The following is a 6299-nucleotide window of genomic DNA, read 5'->3' as shown; positions in this document are numbered from 1 at the left end:
CGATCGAGAGAAGGTTCGCTAAGAAGGAGCGCTAAGATACGAGTGTTTCCCAGACGCGTTCTTAACTGCCTTCTTAACATCTCGCCAAAGAAGCTTCCTTAGACGCTCTTAGTGGGAGCTGTCCACCACCGTGGTGATGAAACTAAATCGACCGATGCCAGGTTAATCGATCACCCACCACTTTATCAGCGCATAAATCACACACAACACGCTGTGGTCCCCACACACAACACGCTGTGGTCCCCACACACAACACGCTGTGGTCCCCACACACAACACGCTGTGGTCCCCACACACGGGTGCAATTACGCACGTGTGTGTGTGTGCCATCCACGACACCAATCACCCGGGGGATGCCAGCAATGGCATGAAATCCACGGTGGTCCTGGCGCACCTCGTCCCGTGTTGTGGGCATTTTGATGCTGACTTGACTCGACTAGACTGGCAATGTTACACATTTACCTTCAATATTCATATTAAATGTATTATTGTTAGATTTATTTAGTGTCCTGTGCCATACAGGTTGTTTTGTTCAGTTTGATAGCATATTCTTGTAATGTTCAATTTGAAAATATTTGAAGGACATTATTTTAATAAAATAGTTGCATTATTAATTGAGGTACTAAAACAAGGGAACTAAAACAAAGGCCTTTCTGAGGAAATCCAGGACTTTTTTAAGAACTGCTGCTCTGGGCATCATGAGAAACTACAGCAACCAAAAGAAGTCTTCAACCGAGTATGTCAGCTAAAGTGTTGTGCCGTTGATGCATTACCAGAATAGTTTACCCAAGAAGAAGAAAACAAATGTGACATTTATCAGACATATTTTATTTCACATGATTAACACTGTGACTGTCAAAATGGGATGTGTGTCACTCTGCCAGGACGTTGCAAAATAATGTATTCATTTATTTTTGAAATACAATATGAAATTGTTCTGTATGAAAAAGTGCATTTCTACAAATCAGCAGGATTTGAGCTCAATAGAAACTCTGGTATGATTGTAAATGACACACCACCTGTGACCACGTCTCTCTCATCGTGTCTTCATCTCGCTGCCAATTTATCAGTTTGTCAGTTTTATCAGACGAAATGAGGTGCCTCTGGAACAAGCTGTTCCATTTGTGTGATACATATATTTCCTACTAAAATTATCACAAGCAGTATATTTTTGTATATGATCATAGCCCTAAGGTTCTATGTCAACAGATGTAGGTATAGTATTTGTCTTTTATATCTGTGAGGTAGAGGGTGAGGGTAGCAGTGTTTTGTGCATCATTGTATCGTTAACCCACATTAGTGATTGACACTGACGCGTCTTATGTAGAGAATTAGGCGCCGACACGTTCAAGCTTTCAAACGTATCAAACTTAACTAATGAAACCGTTGACGTTCAAAGCTTCAGACGTCATCAGTCACATGACAATTGTCATTAAATACAAGCTCCGATACTTGGATTCGACACACGATGGTTCAGTAGACTAGCAGTTCTCAACCTTTTTTCAGTGATGTACTGCCTGTGAAATATTTTTGGTGTGTTTTGCGTTGATGATTAACCAGGAAGTATTCAGTCTGCTAACAGCACCATGGCCAGTCGACTTTTAATGCAATGTGTTGTCTCTCTGAGGAAATCCAGGACTTTTTTAAGAAATGCTGTTTTGGGTATCAAGAGAAACTACAGCAGCCAAAAGAAGTCTTTAACCGAGTATACCAGTCAAAATGTTGTGCCTTTGATGCATTACCAGAAGAGTTTACCCAGGTAAGGAGACAAATGTTACATTTGTCAGACACATTTTATTTCACATGATTAACACTGACTGTGAGATCTGTGTCACTCTGCCAGGCCAATGGAAATAATTTGCCATAAATAATAAAAAATGTCTGAATCATGCGCGTTTCATCACGAAGAAGTGCATATTTACAATTATAATACGGGTAGATCAAATCAAGCATTCTGATTGGTTGAGAGTGAGTCCTGGGGCATGGCTCATTCAGCCATAAAGTGCTGTACAACCTGTTTACATTTACCAGAGCGTTCCATATCAGTGCACTCAAAATAACAGGTAGATTTAAATTGTGCGACCGTTAGTTGTAATTTCAAGCTTGACAGTTACCAAAGATGTGCAGCCGAGGGTCTCTCTTGTGCCTATACTTGTATAATAATAATAATAATAATAATAATAATAATAATAATAATATAAAAACACGCTGCTCCGTTAGGTAAAACAAGACGGCAACCACTTTATTCTTGTCTCCCTTTTCACTCAAAAAAAATCCTCTTCTCCCTCTTCTTTCTGTTTCCCCCGCCACAATAAAAGCCCCAGCTGTTTAAGTACACAATATAATAGCTTACATATGTTTTGTGTAAACTTTGATATTTATTTATTATATATTTATATATATATAAATATATATATATATTTATTTATAAGCAAAAAGTGAAATGAATTACATTTACTTTGTCAGGAGCCTCTATTTCAACAACAACAACAAAAACAACAACAACAAAAAAATGTTTCACTAAATTATAAAATGCTCTGTTTGAAATGATGACCTTTGTGTTGTTTGGGATGGTTTCGACCCCGTTATAAACACAAGATTTGTTTTATTGTTTTATCTCAGCTAAGTCATAGAACATATTTGATTTTTATAGAATAGTGATTGATGAACTTCTCTGGGCGACGGTAGATGAATTTTTGATGCGCCACAAAATTAACACAGGAAAAAATCACACTGCTTAAATGTGTATTTTTATTTTGATGATTCTTTTGATGGTTATTTTGACAGATTCTGCTAAAACCTTAAAATCTCTTTTCAGACCAAGCATCAGCGACGATCAAAATACACTGCATCCAACCAACCTTTTTTTCCGAGCAAAAGAAATTCACAAGAACTAGTCACATTTAATCATAACAAAACAAGACAAAACAATCTAACAAAACTGCGGCATTAAAACACTGCACACTCAAAGGCACGAGCCACGATCAGAAGGAACGATATTAACTTTATAATAAAAAAATACACTATTGACACATTAACACAACACTACTGCAGATGTAACAACACAAAAAGCAGTTAATTCACCAAATGCTGTTCACTTAAAGACAAAGTCCACCCTTCTCTCATGCTGGCCTACTGACCAATCATACAGCATCTTAGAGATCGAGATATAGAGGTGAAATCTGATTGGATAAAAGCTCTCCTTGAAAGGGTTATGTGTTGAAAACCTATAGAGGTACTATTCATATTTACTAACAGCATTGCAAATAAAGTATAGTAATTGTAATTAATTTTAAATTGTAAATAAAGTATAAATACATTTTCGTGCTTATTCAATGAAAAACAGCTGGATCTGTCACAGCTGTTTGCTCCAAGTCTGTCCCTGTTCTGCATATCTCCACCCCCTCATCCTGCATACCGTTTTTTTGCGCTATTTCATTGGCTATAGGAAACGTCAACCAAATGGTTGGACCCGGTGCTCGGCCCATGTATAAAAGAAGAGGGGCATATACTTTTCTTCAACGTGGACTCTTGTTTGCTAGCAGTGGCGGCTGACCAATAGATGGCCATGGCGCCTGGGCCCCCCAAGAAATTAAAAAGAATAAAATAATAATAAATCATTGTGTTTTTGAAAATATGAAATATACCTGTAATATTTGTAAAAAAAGGAAATCTGTACAAAATATATGCTTTTCCTGCCCGTCCTCTCCTCCTGTCTGCTGTCTTACGAGAACACTCACCTCTGGGCCAAATCGTTTTGGCCTAAGAGAGGCGTGTCTAGCAAGCAGTTTAGCCAATTACTAATTAGTGATATAAATGAGTGACATACAATCTATCCAATCAGCCCCCTAAAACAGATTCAGCTAAAATAATTTGACCCAAACGTGCGGGTTCTCGTCTCTCGTCCCTCCTGATTTAAGATGAAATGCTTTTATTTTGAAGGCCACTCGCGGAGGTTCACGTAGTTAAAAAGGAAGTATGTCTCATTGTATGTTAAAAAGCTACAGAAAATATGGTCAATGTTTTAGAATCATTAACAGTAATGGTATTAGCGCTGCCCCGAAGAGTTAGGTAACCCTCGACACAAACAACTTTATTCAAAGGTAAGGTAAGGATGTTTATAGTCATTGTAAAAACATACAAGGGAAATAAGTTGGTGACTTATCAGTCAGTAAAGCAGTAAAAGGTAAAAATATTGAAACTGATGGAGGAAACCGCCCCGGGGAAAAAGCTGTTTCTCAGCCTGTTATGTTTTTATGGCCGTAACCAGCCCTACACGCACACACGCACGCACACACACACACGCACGCACGCACACAATCAGAATCAGAACCCCAGCATGTAACATTACTGATACCACTGATGTTCATGCCCCATCGTATTGTAGCGACAATGGGTCAGAAAAGCTACGAGACGTTAGCTTGCTTATTCATTCTGTGACAAGAAAAGGCTACTGTAACTGTCTTCTTATCAAGAACAACTTGTTCCTAGAACAACTTATTCCTGTAAACACAATAACACCGAAGTTAAAAGGTGACGCTCAGTCTGTTACTGTATGTTCTGTTTATTTCTACAATAAAGGTCATACTAGTAATTCTACCCTTTGATAACAGTTTCTTTATTGTGTGTTCTTTCTCTTCTGACATTCATTGATTAAGGCTCTGTAGTTATTATACGTATAACCATCTGATACTAGCCCAGAGTTAAGCCTTTTCCTTTAGAAAACTATACCTACCACCTAGGAGTGTTACAATGGCCAATATCATTTTATCCCATGTGTCCATACAGGCAAATTGGTGGAGCCAAATGTTACAAAGAAAAGACATATATGGTGTAATTTCCTTGTAATCGTCCACAATAATGTTAAGTGTATGGGTGTATTTCGAAGAAGGCCAGTGACTGGTTGATACGTGCGATGCATTGAGTGGGCAGCGCACTGTGTATTGAGTGGGCCGGTCTGACAGTAACTCCCAGGTCAATTTTTCCCCCAGTCCGACCCTTTTTCACAGCCAGGTATTCTAAGTTCGGGGTGGCGCCTGTTTTCCAATGATGCCCGTAGCTGTTCACCAATCATTGTTAATCTATATGCAAACACCTCTTCCTTTGCTCTAACCGAAGTCTGCAGTCCTGTCTTCTCGGTAAACTGTTTGACTCGCTAGCTCCATAGCTTCAAGGGAACTGTGATGTCAAGCCAAGTCTCTGTATTTACCATGGACCAGTCCCAATCTCCACCCTTACGGACTCATGGACTTTGAGGTGCGCTCCGCATAGTCCTTGAGGGTTTAGGGGTGTGCCATTGTCAAATTGTCTAGTGCCTAAAGGCTGATTTATACTCAGGTTTTACGCAGAGACGCAAGCACGCAAGACACGCATGGCCGACCTTGCCTGGTCAAATCGGCCATTTTGCGTGCTTGCTTGCGTCACCCCAAATTTCTGACTATCCGTCAAAGCTACGCGAGCCGTACGCAGCCCGGAAGGCTGTGATTGGTCCGCTAACGCATCCTTTCTGAGTCTCTCATTTCCGGTTTCATAGCATAATACCGCTGTTTTTAAAAGCCACAGCAGAAACACGAACAATGGATCCCGTTGAAGAACGTTTGGCTGAAGAGGTCCAGAAATATGAGCATTTATAAAACCCGTCTGACGGAGTATAAGGACACAAAGATGGAGGTGAATTCCTGGAGGGAGATATCGGTGAACGTTGGTGTGCAGGTCGACTCTTAAATGGTCGTTGCGCCACCTGCTGGTCCGGCATATGAAAAACGCAGGGAAACTAAAAATCAAAACGAGTCCGTCAATCCGACTGCGTGGCAGAGTTGCAGATATATATACAGATATTTTTTTTTTTACATTCCTCAAACATTTCGTTTTGACAAAAACGAGTAAACCTAAAGAAAGCACAGTCACTAATCACAGAAATGTGGTTTAAAACAACCTCTTTACAACATGGGAGTTCAATAAATACCAGTGTAATTTTGATTACTCTTCATCTCGTGAGAAAGACTTTCAAATCAGTGAATAAAAAGTGTATATGCATATTTTTAGCATCGATACTTTATTAAAATAGCGTGGCAGCCACTGCTCCGCCCCCTCTCATGGTGCTGCACGCAGCGGGGCTCAAGGAGGCGGGGCTACCAGCGCGCACACGCAGCGCGCGCTCACAGTGATCGCTGGCGACACATGACAGAGTTTGTAGAAACAGTTTGAGTGAAGTTGTGTTACACACGCTCCCTATCAGGCCACCTGACGCTTGTGTCTGTTCTTTTTTAGTTTGAAGTAAAACAGTTTGAAGCTGTAGT

This window comes from Clinocottus analis, unplaced genomic scaffold (genome assembly GCF_023055335.1).
Source record: "Clinocottus analis isolate CAN_PGR_092001 unplaced genomic scaffold, fCliAna1.0.p SCAF_23, whole genome shotgun sequence".
Lineage (NCBI taxonomy): Eukaryota > Metazoa > Chordata > Actinopteri > Perciformes > Cottidae > Clinocottus > Clinocottus analis.
Note: the sequence above shows the minus strand (reverse complement) of the source record.